The following is a 19,843-nucleotide window of genomic DNA, read 5'->3' as shown; positions in this document are numbered from 1 at the left end:
GATAAGTGGAAAGTCATTGTCTCATTGTGCCATCTCTCACACAGTGCTATGACCATCACCATGTAAGTCTAGGTATGGGGCAACCTTGCCAGGTAGCCCAGTCTGATCACCTCGATCCGTGCCTAGTCGGCAGGTGTCAGCGTCTCTCCAGTGCGCAACACTGCTGCTCACCGCTCCTGTGACATTAACACATCCAAGGAATAGTGTACACCACCAAAACCAATCCAAATGTCAGTTTTCAATCTTAGTTTTTTATCCTCCCACCCTCCCTTTCCTCAACCTTAGCTTTTTCTACCTTTTTTTAGCCAAAGCCTCATTTTCGTGAAAATATATTCTAGCCAGATCACTGCTTGGACAAAATGTAGACACCTAAATCTAATTACATCAATAAGTAATCGTATTTAGTCATCTCCTAAGACATTATTGATTGAATATTTACTATTTAATTAATTAATAATCATCCTATAGTTTATTTATTTATTTAATTAACTATAGTCCAATTGATAAAATCAAATGATCACTCAAAATCAATTTATCAATTAAATCCCTCTTCCCCTATTAAATTGAATAAATCATCAAATCTATTCAATTTAATTCCATATTCCCATTTTATTGAATAAATCATTTAATAAAATATCTAAAATCCTAAAAGCCTCCCTAAACACTATCCTAACCCCTAATCCACGCCATTCACCCATACTAAACTCATTTAACCACCTAACTAACCCATCCCATCAAAGCTAAATCACTCACCCTTAACCCCCATTCTAAGCTAATCCTAAATCCTCTTCTAATCATGTGCACAATCATAAACATGGGTTAAGACTTGGTAACCCAAGCCAAAGTCAACAAATATCTTCTCCCCTCACCCTCCAACATAAATGACCATTACACATCTCTTACACCTCTCCCATCCTCATTTACATCTCTTACATGACTCTTACATACTCAACCACCCTCATCAAGCCTTTCACCAACCCATTTCCTATCCTCTCACATGCATTCTCCTTGTGACACTTGTCACCTCCCCATTGGTGCTAAACTAGCACAAACCTTGTGCTCCCTTTTGAGTGCATCCTAACCCTCCCTCACCATCTCATCATCTTGACATCTTGACCATCCATTCTTTCAACCCTTGGCCTATAAATTGAACCTCCTCCCTTCACAAAATCATCCACTTTTTTATGCAAAGATATAATGCTATTTTGAGATCTTAGAAACTACCAAAATACCATTATAATGCTGAAATACCTCCATGACTCCCTTGTTGAAACCCTCACCCATGCACACACTTGGTAAAAACCCCCATCCATTGGAAGCTTGAGCACAAAGTGAGCATACATCCCCTCTCATCAGGGACATAGCTTTTTCATCATGAGAAGCATTTGAGGAGTTTACCATTCTTGGTCTACTTTCCTCCATATGGTTCTCTTTGGTCCTATCATAAGTGTTTTCCATGTTTAGCATGGTTAAAGCTTTCATTTAATAGCTAGTTTTCATTTTGCACTACTAAACTAAGTGATACACTAACATCTATCTTTTAATTTCTCTTTCATTCTAGAATGCATTGAACTCATTATAAATGCATTCACCACCTCTGTCAGATCTCAAACACTTCACACTCTTCCCTGTTTCTTCTTCAAGTCTAGCCAAATATCACTTAAATAACCAAAAAGCACAAGTTTAGCTTTAAGAAACATCACATTCATCATCCTAGATGGTCATCAACAAATATAATGACATACTTACATGCATAGTAGTTTGAACATCAAGAGATCCACATAGGTTACTATGAACCAATTCAAAAATACCACTTGGCATAGATGTTTTTATTTTGAAACTAGAGTTCATCATTTTTCCCAATTGACATTGTTTACACATAGGATTTTCACAATTTTTTAGTTTTGGAAACCCTCTTACTTTCTTCATGTTACTAATACTCACCAAATTGTCAAAATTTGCATTGCATGACCTTTTGTTCCATAATGAAACATCTTCTTCTTGTGAAAACAAACATGTCTCATAGATAAATTATCTTACTAGAACAAGTTGCCTCTAGTCTTATCACCACTTCCGATCTGTTTTCCATCAACATCATATATCTTGGTCTTTATGTTATGGAATTTAACTTTGTATCTTGATTTTTTAAGCTATGAAATACTCAATAGATTATAGTTAATTCCTTCAACCTAGTAAACATTGTCTCACTTGATTTTCTTAGTCAATTGAATTGTACCTTTACCTTTCACACCACATGGAATATCATTATCAAAATTAACACATCCACCTTTGTATGGTTCAATATCCTCAAATTTTTTTTATCACTAGTCATATGGTTGGAGAAACCAATATCAATTATCCATCTATCACTTTTATTCATATATGAGATTCATGTAGTTTTGTCATCTCCACCAGAATCATCTTTCATAGAAACATAGACAAATTCATCATTATTGCTTTTAGATTTAGTGTTAGTTCCTTCTTCAGAAATATAACAAGACTTCTTACCTTTTGCATACTTTTTATTCTTGTAATCTTTGTCATCTCTTCTTCCTTTGTATTTCTTTTCCTTTCTTTCATCCTTATCTTCTCTGTAAGGACATCTATCAACAATGTGATCAACCTTGTTGCATGGAAAATGAACAATAGGAAATTTACCTTTGTATATACCTCTACCTCTTCCAAATATTTTTGTAAGAAGTGGTTCAATTTCTTCAAGATCATCATCAGAACTATCATTATCACTTTTCACATGTTTTCCTTTTCTTTTACTAAGAACTAGTTGTGACTTAAAAACATATTTAATAGTAGCAGGTGTATAGTTATCAAAGTTAGATATCTAAAAATTAGCAAGTCTACCAATTACACCTTCTAGATTTATAATTTTACCTAGAGTGCATCTCAATTTTTGTACTGATGAAACTCTAATAGTATGTATAGGGAATAGAGTCATCAAGACCTTTCTTTTCACTATTTCATCTTTGGTTTCTCCATTTGCACCTCAAATAGAATTGACACCTTATTTCACTATTGTGTAGTATTGTACTATATTCTTACCTTCATTCTCATGTCATTAAATTTACCTCTTAGGCTCTCTCATTGGGCTCTCAAGACATTATCATCTCCTCCATATATGATCTTTAGTTTGTCCCACATCTTCTTTGCACTATAACATTATTTTATATCATCAAACTTGGCATAGCTTAGCGCTGAGGAAATCTTCAACATTGCTTGATCGTGTTCTTTCTTTCTCTTTAGTTGTTTAACTATCAGAGAAGTAGTCATTATTTTCACATACTCATTGTCCAAAATTTTTATAGCAGCATCACTAATACTAGATATATGGAGCCTCATCAAAGTTTTTCATGGAAGAAATTTCTCCTTGTTCAAGTTTTCTACCTCTCTTTTGTGAGTTGTGATCTTTAGTTTTAAGTATGTTCTTGAACTTCTCTTATAAGCACTAGGATTAGATACCAATTGTTAAAATTGTTTTAAATAATTGAGAGGGTTGTGGGGGGAGGGGGTGAATTAGTTAGTCAACATCCATCAGTACCATTTGAACAATCAAACATTAATAATTCACTATCTTGCTTATCCTATTGTAACTCAGTCTCTATTATATACTAATTTTTTTTTTTACTAGTAATCCACTGTCCAAACATAATAGACATGTTGAATATAAGATATGTAAATGTAAAATACCATGAAAAATTCAACGCAAGTTTGACACTAGGATTTAATGTGGAAACCCAATTTGGAAAAACCAACCAGCAACATGTCACCACTTTTTTACTCTTTTAGAGTGAGCTAGGTTAGGATCCAACCATGTTAAAGGTTACATTACACACTATTTATATGTAACCTAGCTAGAGGATTTAATCACCCTATTAGGAGAGCCTTTTCAGAGGACTTTGATCATTCCATTTAGAATGTTATCTTTCTAAAGGATTTACATTGGTTGTTATGTTCTTCAATGATTGTTAGGTCAACCTTTGAATAAAATTATTTTAATACAAATTGTTTGCAATGATTCAAAAGAAAATAATAGGGATTGATCTGATTACAACTCACAATTTTATGTTTAGGTCACTATTCGATTCATATGTTGATTCCTCAATAAGTTCCTGCTTGACATCTATGTCTTTGATTAACATGGTAAGCCTTCAAGTAGTCAATCTTCTCTTCACAAAAAAGCTTAGCCTTTTGCTAAAATTCACTTATCAATTTTAGTAGCATCTATACAAGCTTTCCTTTCTCATTCTTCTGTCTCACACATTCTCACTCTTTTCCTTTTCTCTAGGCCTCCTTAAATAGGTAATTATGACTTTTCAATTTTTCATAATCACCATAGAACTTAGGGTTTATGATTTGATTCATCAAGTTCATTGTATCTGTTAATATTCCTCCTTTTCTAGAGACTTCTCATCAATTTAATTTGATCATAGGTATTCTACCTAATCCTCTCCTTAAATTAAATATCCAACTCATAAATCTTATCTACAACATGATTTCCATATCCTAATAAATCAATTGAGTTGATTGGAAATCATGATTCTTCTTGTGCATTCAAAATACTATCAACCGATCATCACTAAGTTTTGACACTCAGTCATCGTTGAGTTACTCAATCATTGCTGAAATGTTGGCTTGTTATCAACTATGTTTCTCACACAAGTACTATGTTTCTCACTCAGTACTTGTGCTTCGTCAACACTATATTGTCTCGACACTTACTGTGGTTTGGTTGACACTAGAATCACTCAGTATTCCTTACACTTTACTCAATTTCTCAATCAAACATTACATGAGTGATATATCTCGACTTATATTGTAAAGACTTGAGCATCAACATGATATAAACAATTTTCTTATCAAATTGTAACTGGTCAAATGTCCATTGTCGCTTCATTTTCATAGCTCAACCTTTCCTCTCAGTGCTTTTCTTATTAGTAACTTCTTATATCCTCTTCATCAATCAAATAGATATGACATTTGACCTGATAGCTACATGTCCCATCATTAGATTTGACAAAAATGACTAAACAACAATTGTTTCAATTGTAGTTCCAACAAGAATATGTCTATGATATAGATTTGACACTACATTGCTACATATAGATACTTTTCTCCACATGAAAATAAAACTAAATTAGAAATGATACAACTATGTCAATTTCAATGTTAACTTAAGAAATCAAACCCCCAAATAAAATTTAAAAAAAAACAAGTAATGAAATGCAAAGTACAATGAGACTTGTCTATCGATTGAGTCAAGTAAGGTCATCCCATTAAAGTGGGCCCAAAGGGAAATAAGCATTGAAAACCATATGTGAATACAAATCAACAATAAATAACCATCTAAATGAGTATTTGTGATGATCATAGATAAAAGATAAAATGAAGGAAGAAAATAAAGAATACTAAGATAGAGACATAGTAACTGATTAAATGATCTCATTGTGAAGAAAGATAAATAAAAATATATAAATAAAGATGCAATACTTACAAATGTATGACAAAATGAAAAGAAGATATTTAAATAGATGTAAATAAGCATTGTCCTTGTTAATACAAAAGTAAGATGCTTAAGTAATTTAAAATCAAAACTAAATTGGAAAAAATAATCATAAACTACTTGAATTCTACCGTTAAAAACTAAATCCCAAACATTAAACAAAAGTAATAAACAAATTTTGAAGAGGTAAACAATGTGAAGCAATAAATGAATGGAAAATAAAAAAAGAAAGGATTCTATATCAGCTAAGTCGAGTCCCGTTCCATTAAACTGGGCCCAAGAAGAAGTGGAAAGTGGCACCCATATGCAAGTTCACCATTCAAATCTACTACTTGAATTCAGATCTAATCTTTGAACCCAAAAATACAGCCTTTGATCTCGAAAATATTGCCAAAAACAAACCCTCGTGATTCATTTTGTTTATGAATTCGAAGTTGAAGATTAAATAAAATGACATAGTGAGTTACAAAGTCCGGTGAATGGAGCCAAACAAGAAAACCTTAGGGCAATGGATCCTCCTAATCCTGAACTGGGTGGCTCTGTCCATTGGCGGAGCCGCTGATACCTTGTTAATCAGCTTCCATTTCTTGCACGATGACAATCGCATAAGGTTTGCTGCATGGCTTAAGACTGCAGCCTGTCCTCTTCTCATTGCCCACATTTGGCTTTAATCCCGCACAAAACATCCCTCTAAAAGCACTAGTGTAACTCCCAAGCTCTACCTTGCATCCATTGTAATTGCCTCCTCACCGGGCTTGATAATTTATTGTATTCATGGGGTCTGTCTTACCTCCCCCTCTCCACCTCCGCTCTCGTAATTGCCCCTCAGCTTGCCTTACAATGCCCTCTTTGCATTCTTCCTTGTAAAGCAGAAGTTTACTGCCTATTCAGTCAACTCGATAATTTTCCTCACCATGGGAGCAGTTATGTTGGCCTTCCACACCAATGGGGTGACAGGCTAAAGGAAGTCACATCTCGACAATATTGGCTTGGGTTTTTCACTGCAGGAGCCGCAGCTACTCTCTATGGATTGAGCTTGTCTACAAGAAGACCACACAGAGAATTCCATGCACTCTTGTTATGGAGATGCAACTTATCATGTCTTTTTTGGTGAGCATTGTGTTTTGGGATAAGGAGACTCAGCATTATCATGATTTATTGTTTTATTTTTGCTTTTGTGGGAAGTTGTTAAGGGCCCATTTCGTGGAAGAGAAAGTTAGAATATTTTTCATATGCTCTATTTGTTATTCAAAATCAGATTTGAAAATAGGAATACATATTCCCATTTTGTCCCTAAAATGAGCATATTTTCATGCCAAAAAATCAGTTATTGGAATAGCTATTCCTATTCCCAATTTGATTTTTCCAAATTATATAGTAATTTGGGTCCATGGTTCATATTGCTTTTGTTTATCATGAAAATGCTTGGACTATCCACACATCATAGAGATGATGGCCGCATAATTCTTTTTTCAAGTTCAGTTCAATTTTTTGTAAGTTATCCTATAGCAATAAAATTTCAAGCTTCGTAAGGTTTTCTACTCATTTGAACTTGTACTGATGTAGGAGCATTCAGTGGTGTAAGGACAATCATGTATCACCCAAAAATATCCTTAGTATTAGTTTCTATTTAATATGTTTTTGTTTCTGGATACCCATTTGGGTCAAATAGATATTCCAACTATCATAGTTCCACAATTGGCTTTCTAGGTTAGATTTTTTGAGCACCTTGGGATACGTGCCAGTGTAGAAATAGGTTATTTTGTAATTGAGACATAATAATGATGATTTAGAGGGTTCAAATTGGAGTGATGAATATACTTGTAAGTTAAAACACTCTAGAAAAAGAATCAGGTCAAAAGATTTTACAATTTGAAAGTTATTGCAGTTTCAATTTGCTTAGAGACCCCCTGAGAGTATTTTGAAGTCAAATTTGAGGCAATAAATGGCCTCATATGGGACAAAAAATTGAGGGATGAGAAAATCTAGTACATTGGGCTATAGAATGTTTGGAGAGCTTTTAAAAAATGTAAATGGTTTGTCAATTGGAGTCTTGGATCAAAAGTTATGCCTCTAGGAAGTTAGACTATCCATCTTCTAATTTTACACTGACTTCTCAAGAATTTTTTAGAACCTTCTATTTTGGCGATGGATTCCAAATGGCATATTTTAAAATGTATTCCTAACCCTAAACCTAATACGGGTTACTTAAGAACATTCTAGGCATTGTAAATATAGATTTTGGTGGAGTTTTAGAAAAGGTACTATGAGAAGGGTTTTCTCCAGAATCTGATAACTTTGTAAGTGCATAGGGCATCACGTGGAGTCTATTTTTGTTTTATTGAATGTAATAGAATATCAGTTCTAATAATAATATTCCCCTTTTCATGTTGTGTTCATTTTGGTCTTGGATTGTACCCTCATCATGTATAGATTTTGTCAATTTAATACAAGGTAAGTCCATGTTGAAATTATGCAGATTATTCTTACAATTAAGTTAATAGTTTGTATGCCCTAAATTTTTATTTATTCTCATCACTCAAATATTCATAGGGACACACATCTATCATACCTCATATAGTGACATCTGCTTCTCCCACATCTATTTTATCTCGTAGCCTTGTTCTTTTACTATTCACTGTATTAAGAAGTGACAATATTGATTGGTAGTCTACAAACATAGGTAATTCACATGAGGAGAACTTTAGTTCCTCTTTATAATTCATTGCACAACCTTTAGATGATAAAAAGGTTTATAATACCTCTCTTTTATGCAAGAATTTGGACTTCTCTTTAAACAAACAAAACTCCTAGTCTCACACAATCAACACAAATATTTATAACACAAAAAATAGGGAACAGCGTAGAATTTAAACCCTCAAATTATCATAGATATCCTACCAATCAATAATAATTCATATTGGAACTATCACATGTTGATGTTGGCTTACACAACGATAAGGTGTCGCAAAGGGTTTGGGTGATTCCAACTGGAGATGAAGGCACCATTAATGACTCTTATGGAGCCCATTGTGTTAATTAAGGCATCATTATGGAAATTAAATGTGTAGAAATGTATAACTTGATTTTTGGGAATGAAGGAGCACCCTCTTCATTTTTTGGGGGAGTTTGGTTTGTGGTTGATTGGCAAGCTACTCATATTTACTAGTATTTTTTGTATAATATTGACATTTCTTCAAATAATGATATAATTCCCTATCACTTTGCAAGATGCCACTCTTGGTTGGCCATGGTGGTTTCCTAGGATCTCCTTTGTTAGTCACTTCTTCATTAGGCCATGTCCCTCATGACTCATCTTCTCTATAGTTGGGAAAGAATATCTCTACCCCTTCAAACTACCAAGTTTTATTTGATGAGAAAGTGTATGATAATCCTTCAACCACAACCTCTTACAAGGTTTTAAGTCCTTGCCTAGTCTCTAGCCACACTATATTTGTTCCTTACAAAATTATTGATGCTATGGTGAACAATTTGGGTCTTACCCTTGTTGGAAAATTTTGTTTGTTCAAACATTCTATGGAACATATTAGGTAGTGGGTGGTCTAGACATCGTCCCTTAAAGGGAGTGATAAAATTAATGTCCTGGTTAATGGCTTGTTTCTTTCTTTCTTTCTGTTCCAAGAAGATTTCTCTAATGTCCTCACAAATGGACCTTGGAATCTGGGACCAAACACAAGAAATATTTTCAATATTTGCAAGTGGAAACCGAAGCTGGACCCAACCATTGGCTTAGGGGCTCATGCTTTGATGTGGGTAAGATTTCCAAGTTTATACATGGAGTACTAGAATAACAAGGTTTTCAAGGGTACAACTGACTCTTTTGGTTCACTACCGGTAGTAGACACGGTCATCCAAACAAAAGCTTGCCTCTTTTTTGCCAGGATTTTTGTCAATGTGATAGTGAATCAATTTCTTCCTTCAAAGGTCACTATTGATTACAAGTTGGGTCCCTATGTCCAACCCTTGTACTATAAAAAATTTGATCTCTTCTTCTTAAGGTATAAAAGGTGTCAACATTTAGAGGTGACCTATGCAGCCAAGATGTCAAAGTTAGAGCCTCATTTGGTCCCAGCTAATATATCTAGGAAATCTATTCCTATCCCTTCTACATATAAAGTGAACCCCTTTGTAAGCCCATTTGGGAAGGAGGGGATGGAGGAACCCCAGGATTTGAATCCCAAGGTTCTTGGGCTTGTGCCTCAACCTTCAGGCCCCACATTCCTCCTAGGCTTGATTCTAAGTACTCAGATTTCCAACATTCCTCGATGAAAGCAATTTTTTTACCCAAATGAGTTGGAATTTTCCTCTTGATCCCAACACAACAACCTATTTTGGATTTGTCTACAGAGGCTTCCTAGGTGATAAATCCCTCATCCCTTGACCTTTGTTCAATCGGTAAGTCTTGTATCTCTATGATTATCGCTAGGCTAGCATTACATTTAGGTGAGCCCAATGAAGAACCTATTTCCTAGAAGATGGAAACATCTAATCTTTTTGCTTCTAAGCCAAGATTGGGGTTAGAAGGGGTTTATGAGTCTGAAATGTTAGAGGATGATTTATGGATAATGGTAGATAAGAAAAGAAAAAAAGGAAGAATAAAATAGATATTGGTAGAGATTGGAAAGTGGGTAAAATCCTAGGGGTAAAAGGAACCACTAAAGGTATGGGGGGGTGGAAGCATATTTTGGCAGGCGAAGGGGTCCCTCAAGGGTTATAAGTTGGTGTTCTAGTTGTAGAGTTGTGGTGTGTGAGAAACTAGAGTAGTTTCTCCTTCATTATTATGGTTAGAATACTTTTCAAGAATATTAGAGGTCTCAATAGTTAGCTTAAGAAATAGATGTTGAAAAGTACCTTGCTTGATTCTAAAGTTGATAGGGTTCTCATTCAAAAAACTAAAATGAGTAAAGAAAAGTTAGACAAGGTGATGTCCTACATTTGGCAGCTATGCTTCTAGGTCTCGGAAGAGGCCAGTGACACTTCTGGGGGGATGGTTATTTCTTGGAATGTGAACAAAATATCAGGTACTCATATATTTTGATACAAACTCCATGATTTTAGTTTTCCATTACATTATAATTGGGTGTACAAGAATATGGTGAATATTTATGCCTCAAACTCAAGAGGGAAAAGAACTGAAAAATAGGACTCCCTTGAAAATATTATGCACAGTAATTAGAATGTTAAATGGATATTAGTAAGAGATTTCAACACATCCCTACACACTTCAAAGAAATAAGAAGGTTTAGAGGACTTCTCCAATAGTACGATCGACCTAGAATATTTCTTCCAAGCAACAACGTTGTGGGATCTGGACCTCAAAGGGGTAGGGTTTTCTTGGTCCAATAGGGATAGGGAAAAGGCCTTATCTAGGTTAGATTGGATAGGTTTTCTCTATTTCCAACTAGAGTAATATTGGTGACTTCTTATTAGAGGCTAAACCTAGAATAGGGTCAGACCATAGTGTTATTCTCATGAAATGTAAAGCTAGAAAAAGAAACACTAGACCTTTTAGATTTTAGATAATGTGGCAATCCAATGGAAAGTATGGTGGCTTGATAGAAGTATGGTGGGATACCCCAACCAATTCCTCTCTATTATTAAAGTTAAATTTTAAGCTAGGATTTATCAAAGATAAGGTCAAGAAGTGAAATAAAGTGTCCTTTTGTAATACCTTTGAAAAGAAAAAGGACTTAGAAAGTAAACTTGTGATCTCTTAGAAGAAGGTTAAAGATAATCTAAATGACCTGGACTCAAAATAACTTGAAAGTTCCTATAGAGACCAATGGATATCTATTTTTTTCTCAAGAATAAACCTTCCAAAAGTAAAATTTCAAGATCCAATGGCTTATAGAAGGTGAGAGGAACACTCAATTTTTCCATCAAACCACTTTACAACACAAGAGTAGAAATAGAATTTGATCTCTTAAAGAGTCTAATTATATGGTGGTTATAGAGGAAGTTGATATCAACACTAAGGCCATCAACTACTTTTGACATAGGGGAGCTATTGACAATGGATCCCATGACTATCATAATCTGCTTGGTTACAATCTTGAGCTTGTCTCTCCATATGAGAATATTGCTATGAACAAAAAGATTGAAAGAGAGGAAGTTAGAAGAGATGTTTTCTTCTTTCAAGCCTTCAAATCTCCTAGTCCTTATGGGTTCCCTAGGCATTCTTCTAGGAATATTGGGACATTATGGGAGAAGATGTTTTCATTGTTGTGTATCACTTTTTTAGAATTAGTAATATGGAGAATAGAACTAATCAAGCCTACATTGTGCTCATTCAAAATAAATTGGCATGATCAAAAGGAAAATTATTAAGGGGTAAGCCCCTTCTTAAAGCATGCCTAGAAATTATCACTATGCACCTTATGCCTTTTTCTTTATTGCTTGCAAAGGTGGAAGATATCTTGGAGAAATTCCAAAAGATATTTTGGTGGTCGAGAATAGAGGAAAATAGAAAGGTGATTCTTTTCAACTAATATCAAGTTCGTAAACTATAATGTCCCCATATCCCTATTAGATTGATAATAGTAATATTATAAGAGTAAAATATTAAAATAATAATGTATATAGTTATAATCATAATTATAACTATAATGATAATCAAAATAAAATATTAATATAAAAATAAGAAAATATAATTATAGCTAGTACGCGATTTGATAATAAAAAATTATTATCAGTAATAATAAATAAATATAAATATAAATATAAGACCTTAATAATAATAATAATAATAATAATTTAGTAAACAAAGTCACTATGAAAGGACATAACCATTTGATATTGAAATATAAATAGAGGAATAAAGGGAGATATCTTTCCTTACATTAGCCATTTTGGTTTGCTTAGATTGTACACCAAACAAGGAAGATGAATAGAGAAGCACTAAATGTTTGAGGGGGAAATAAGCTAAATACATGGGTTACTAAATTTGATGGCAGTTATACCAACTCATTTCTATTGAGATCGTAGAAGACATATCCATTCAAGCATTGACAATAACTGAGCCATAGCAGATTTAGTGTATAGGAGGGATTCATGGAATTGCTAGCAGAATCATTGTATGTGAGAAGAGCACTATTGTTGGGCCAATTAGAGTCATCTTAAGACCTAATTTTAAAGTCCAAGAAGTAACAAACAATTGACCAGTTTCAGTGATATATAGTCACATTTGAAGATTCACAAGAATTTTTTGAGGAAAGATATATACAAACAATGATCACATAGACTTGGCGTGCCACTTTTTTAGTAACATAGCATTCGAATACAAGTGGTAAGTGATAGGTACAAAAGGAATTGTTTGGCTCCATTTCATCAACAATCACTTTAGTGAAGATGCAAAAGATATAGAACAAGGGATAAGACATGGATGGGTTGATAGATCATATTCTACATACCCCATTGTACTGCAAGATAATCTTGTGTTATGGAATTGTTAATATAGAACCATGAGGATTAGAAGAAGATATAATATATACATAGCAATCAAAAAACAATTAGCAAATACCATGAAGATAAAAAATGGTTAGTGACAAGTAATATGAAATAAGGAAATTGGATGATGTCTTGTAATCAATTATGAGTAGATTCTAAGGGAAGATATGGTTATGGTGCATAATGAAAATTTAGGAATAAAATCATAGCCCATGTTTTTGTTATTTACCTACATAGTGATGGATTTGGAAAATATTTGAACTTTCTTAATATCATGAAATTGCATAGGAAATGCTCATTCATAATTTATACTCTTCCCACCTTTGTGAAAAGTTATTGAAATATTCTATACACTACTATATCAAGGATTCCATGATCAATTTATATATGCAATCTATGTGAATGAACTATGAGATAAATAGAGAAAAAGTGAAGAATTGGATAAATATCTAAAGGGATATTATTAAACCCAAAGAAAATGGTGGGCTTGGTGTCAGGAATCTTAAAAGTATGAAAAAATGTCTTGTCTCTAAATTAGGATGGCTAACTTTAGAAGTAGTCAAAGATTGGACTAAAATCCTAAGGGATAAATAATTATCATATGATCCCTCCATTTTCCATCTAAGCAATAATAACCCTAATGGTAGCTATCTTCTATGGAAGAACATCCTAAAAACCAAGGGCCTAATTAGAAGAGCCAGTATAACACAAATAGGAAATGGTAGAAAAATTCTATTCTAGGAAGAAATATGGAAGGGTGAGCTTCTTATCAAGGTGGTGGTAAATGACCTTGGTTTTATTGATTGGTTGAAGATGAATTTGGGGGAGAAAGTGGAAATTTAGTAAGAATTGGAAAATGCTAGATGGAAGGACCTTATTAGCCTATGGAAAGTTCAATGTGAAGTCAAAATATTTAGGAATGTCTCTAAGGAGGTGGTTACCTTTCTTATGAAATTCCTACCCAATCCTAATCTCTTTAATCAAGCATAGGAGGAAAAATGGTTCTAGAGATAGAAGAACAATGGTGTCTTCTATGTTAGTTCGACCTCTAGATCCCTTGAAGATTATTTAGCTACTGATAATTTTTGAAAGAGTATCTAGACCCATAATGTTCCACCAAAAATTAACTAATGTTGGTGTGTTGTGGCTCACAAGAAAACCATCACATTGGAAAGCCTAGCCAAATGTGGTCTCGCATTAGCTAACATATGTGCCTTTTGTGAAAAGAATGCTAACTCTGATAGTCACATTGTCTTACATTATATGTTCACAACTCAGATATGAAATCTGATTTTCATGAAATGCCATGTTTCTATGGTGTTCCTTGAAGATATTAAGGATTTGATGATGCAATGGAAGGTGTCCCCTTTCTCTCCACCTATATTTTCTAAGCATTGGGAATTAATACTTCTAGTGGTTAGATGGTGTGTTTAGAAAGAAAGAAAGAAAAAATCTTCAAAGGCAAAAAGATGCAAATTAGTTCCTTTTTCCACAACATCAAAAACATCACCAGGGATAGAAGAAATTGTGCTCTTTCCTCCAAATCCTTATGTTCCCCAACCTTATTGATACAAGGATAAACAAAACTAGAATATAAAATAAAGTTTGGTAAATATCAACTAGCTGAAAATTTGGAAATGAAAAAAGTGCTATTGGATTAGATGCTCAAGAAAAGATGGTTGAAATGTAATTTGGATGGATGTTCCAAAGGAAACCTTGGTGTTACTAGAGCCAGATGAAATATTAGAGACTAGAAAGGTAATACTATCCTTGGCTTTGCCAAGTTTTTTTGGAATTAGGTCCAAAAACTATGATGAGGCTATAGCAATGTGGTTAGGTATTAAAAATCTGTAAGACTTAGAAGTGAACAAAGTTGAGTTGGAAGGAGATTAGAAGCTCATTATTGACTTTCATTAAAAAAGTTCAAATTTCCTTGGAGTATTTCCCCTTTAATTGAAGATTGCAAAAGAAGGCTCTCATTATTCAATTGTGTGCTAATAAAGAACACCCTTAGATAAGGGAACAAAGTTGCTCACTACTTAGCTATGGAGGTTCTAAACTATGAGGAATGGAAGATGGTGAATAAGACAAAGGGGTCACATGAGTTAAATCTAATAGTTTTAAATGATAACAAAAAATATAATAGTACATGTGGTGGGAGTTCAAGAGGTGCCAAGTGGATTGTCATGTAGCTAAGTCTATAGGGTTAATGCCATATAATCATCACACGAAACATTCCTATTGAGATGTGTGTAAGTGTCATTCACAATATTCACATCAATGAGGTGTTAATCCCCATGAAGCCAAAAAGGGCATTCCACATTTTTTCAATAATAAGGTTTAATCATGTGAATCTTAACCCATATCTCTCTCTTTTATTTCCCAAGATGGGTAATAATCTCACTGTCAGACATTAATGGAGTAAAGCTAGAAAGTATCCCACTCAACTGAGGTGTTTCGTATCAGAACTCATCATGATTTACTATGTGTCACATCAATGGTAGGAAAAGGGTCATCTTTGTGAAATGGTATAGAGTTGGGTTTGAGGAAAATATTTGTGGGAATATTTCTATAACATTAAATCATATTAATTATATTTTTTATTTCCTTTACTTGCAAACATAAATGTATTCTTCTTACTCAAATCTCCTTAATACTTCCATTTCCTTCACTATTTAAAGAACACTTCCATAATAAGCAGTGTTGCAAACAAAGGTGTTCACAATATAAACTTAGGTCATGAGAAAACTAGCCAATTTTTTGAAAAGGAGAACATCATGGGTGGTCTATCAAAAAATGTTGAACCCAAAAATAGAAAAGATCTAGAGAAGAACAAGGAAATCCAGGGTTATTTTGTTAAAGGAGGCACTACATTCTTATATTGAGGAAATTAATAGCTACAACATCACCCTTTCGACTAAGTTTTCTAATTCTTTGAAGAAGGGTTAAGTGGAGATAGGGAGTATTTGATTTGTGGTGATGTTAGCACTGATTGATGAAGTGATGAGCTTGAATTGTTTTGGTATTCAAGTTGAAAGAAAATGTATGCTAGATTATAGTAAGTTTAGGCACAAATGCTTTGAAGATATGAAACAACCAGTTACAACCATATTTAGAAATGGGTATGATAGGATCTCCCTTCCTAGTCCTTTTGATTCCATTTTTTATTGGTTATTTAAGTATTTCACTCTTGAAGGTTAGTATATGATCTATCAAGACCACTATTTTCATTTTCTTAACATGTTGAAACATGGGGAAAATGTTAATATCCTATTCTTCCTTCTTTCTTGTCTTGTTAACAGTATCATCCTGGGAGAAAACTCTCCCATTCACCAAGGGCTCATTTTTCTCCTCTACTATCATGTTTGTGCTCACCATCTAGGTTTCTCTAGATGTTTCCCACCCAATAGAAAACACTAGAATGCCCCAAGTCTTTGTTGGTTATTGACGAAATATACATAGAAAAATCCAAAATGGAGTCACACCATCTTTGAATAATCCTCATTCCTCCAAATACAAGAAGCTTAATATTTCTTTGGAACAATCCCTTTTGTGTGAGGGCCCCAAAAAATCAAAGAATGCTTCCACTAAATCTAGCCCTACCAGTAACCCTAAAAAAAATGAAATAGTGGAAGAAATTATTGATATCAACAAAAATGATGGGGAGGAATTTTTTGATTTTGATGTGGAGGATAGAGCTATGGACATAAAAATGGAGAAGGGGAATACTAGTTTTGGGGAACAAAGATCAACGAGATTAAAAAACAAAAAAGGGAAGAGATATATAGAAAAAAGCAAGGAGGATTCCCACAACTCCAATATGGAGGATAAGGTAGAAAAAATGAAAGTAGAGAAAATGCCAGAGAAAGTTCGAGTTAACTCCTCTGAAGATGCATATTTCAAAGCAAAAGTGGAGAACACTGATGAGGAAACCCAATTTTCCCAAGAATTGAAAAAACTTACATTGGGGAACAAATATTTTCCCCTCCTATCATTTAAAGACATCTAAAAGACTTCAAAAAAGACTATGAAAAATGTTTTTTCTAAAATTAATGTAAAGATTGAAAAGCTAAACAATAACCTCAACAAGGCCATCATTGACCTTAAGCTAGGAGTGGTTGTTTAGAAAATCTACAAGGTGCAAAAGGAAATGATGAGAAAGGTTGTGTTCAAGGTGATCAATGGGAAGAGTAAACTGAGAAAGGCAAGCCAAACCAAGGAGGAGAAGTGCGACTAGATAAATAATTCCATATGGATTAAGAACTAGATTGAATAAATCAAGTACCTTAATGAAGATTGAGAGAAAATCAAACATGCCTATTTCCTCATTCCTATGTCTTTGCCTCATATTGAGTTTTCTAGTGGTTTCTTGTTTCATTTGTAATTTTGTTAAGTACTTTTTTTTCCCTTCAGCATTGTCAAGTTTATTTTTGTTAACTAATAACTTTATTAATCCCCACTATTGTCAGAGTAGTAAGACTTTTAATTTGGTTAGTAAGTTTAGAAGTTTAGATTTAAGTTAGTTTTAAGTATGTTTGGCTTAAACTATTTGAAGAACATGGTTGGTTTTGATTAATTTTGATTTTTTGTAGTTTTGGGTGGGACTCTAAACATTGGGGTTAGAGGTTTCTTCTAATCAACAAGGGTGTAATAGCCCAAGGCAAAGATGGTATGTGCTCATTGCTATTCTTTGGGTTTAGGACCCTCTGCCTACCTTTTTTAATAAAAACAATTCAAACACATTCTCTATCACAATTGGTCAACTAATACCCATGATGGAAATACAATCCATGGATTAGAGCATTTATATGATGATAATGTGACAACTTAACTTTAATGGGAAGAAAACTCCGCAAAGTCAAGCTATCAATCCTCCACTATGGTAGTGTCCTCTGATGGCTTTCTCATAGGCAATAATGGTGCGGTATCAAGATTAATCTTTCCACAATAATGAGAAAAGGGGAAGAGAAACTATGCCAAAAATTTAGAAACAAGCCAAGGGTTCACCTGTTCAGTTGAGAAAATCTACCAGAGAAGTGAAATTTTTTGACTATGAGATCTCGAGAAGCAATAGATATAACCTTCCCTATATATGCTAATGAAGTTGAAATTATTGTATGTTATGAAATAAAATTAGAATCTTGTTATTGCAACTTATAATTTTGAGTTCTTTGAATAATACTTGTGATACTTATATAATAATTATTTTAGAAAATTATAAAGAGAAAAGTTTAACATTCAATCATTAATATATTTAAATGTAGAAACATAAAAAAAAATTCTTCATAAATAAAATAAAGACGTGTTACTCCTAATTCTTATTGATTAGTAAAATTTATAACATATTACTAAGTCAAATAACATTGAAACAAAAATCTATAACAAATTACTTTGAAAGTCAAGATTAACACTATTTAGCAGTAATGAGGAATTCAATTATTGTCTAGCCAAAGATAGAAATAATGGGAGCAATTGTCCAAAATAGTTAGGGGTTATATTATGTATGCATGTGCATGATATCAATTTTGGTGTAGATGTTATTTATTGGACTTTATTAGCAATTTTCATTAGGTGTTACTAAGGCAAGTTCAACATAGGTGATTGAGTGAAGAAACTAATGGTGTAAAAAATGAATGCATAGATTCATAATTAGAGTCATGGTAAAGCATTGGAAGATATATTTCTATCTTGGAGAGGGTTTGTCATGAGACATGAGGGATATATATAAAATGAGAAAATAGGTTGTAAACAATGAGAGGGAGAGATATAAGGAGATATGAAGATCTCAATGAAAATTTAAATAATTATTAAGGAGAGATAAGGAGGTTCTTGATTCTCCAAAGTGAAAAGAAAGATTATATATATATATATATATATATATATATATATATATATATATATATATATATATATATATATATATATATATATATATATATATATATATATATATATATATATATATATATATATATATATATATATATATATATATATATATATTATAAGAAGGTGTTAATGCCTTAGCACTTGTCAATATCATTGTGGGAATGTGGTCCATCAACATGACCCCACCCATTCAAATCTCTAGTCAAAAATATTTTTGGATAAAAATAAAATAAAATCTACTATGATGTTTTATTTATTAATACTGTGCATTATTATTTTTTATTAATTATACTTATATTTATTGTTAATGATTTCTTAGTTATAATAAATACTAAGTTTTTAACTCAAAATTTGCTAACCAATCAAATATAATTATAATTAGAATAATTTATATTTGTATAAATATGCATGCAATAATTGATATGTATTATAATAATGATAATAAATGTATAATAATAAGATCCCATGTACTATAGTTATGCATAATACTTATTATTATTCATAGTAACGATTCTACTATTTATTGAATAGCTATATAATTTCAATAATAAGAATTAATTGATTAATACTTTTAAATATAATTATAATTGATATATTATAATTGTTTCAGTTTCTTCGTCTAATTAATGCAGATAGGCATTTGACAATGCTAGAAAGGGTAGAGTGGGATGGTGTGAGTGTGTTAATGTTAAATTTTATCTTTATAGGTTAAATTTGACAACCATCTACACACCAAATATTTTAATTTATTTATTAAAAATGTATACTTTTAAAAATAATTTAATAAAAATGCCACATAAAATACTTGTTAAAATTATAATGTTTCGAACTTCAGAGATATAAATAATTAATTTTTTAAGAAATTATAATAAAATGTATAGGTAAGTGCAAAAGAGAAAAGGAAATATAAATAGTTTTGGGTGTAGTAAATTATGTTTTAGTCATTCTGCAATAGATATCTATCAACATTTT

General features: G+C 32.8%; 1 pseudogene; it reads left to right on the top strand.

The window, feature by feature from the left end:
* The first annotated feature begins 5,994 nt into the window (after nucleotides 1-5,994).
* Nucleotides 5,995-19,843, top strand: part of LOC149572664 (purine permease 2-like) — a 75,416-nt pseudogene continuing 61,567 nt past the window's right edge.

Source organism: Cupressus sempervirens, chromosome 2 (assembly GCF_028749045.1).
Source record: "Cupressus sempervirens isolate cs-2001-9-10 chromosome 2, ASM2874904v1, whole genome shotgun sequence".
Classification (NCBI taxonomy): domain Eukaryota; kingdom Viridiplantae; phylum Streptophyta; class Pinopsida; order Cupressales; family Cupressaceae; genus Cupressus; species Cupressus sempervirens.
Note: the sequence above shows the minus strand (reverse complement) of the source record. Positions and strands in the feature narration are given on the sequence as shown.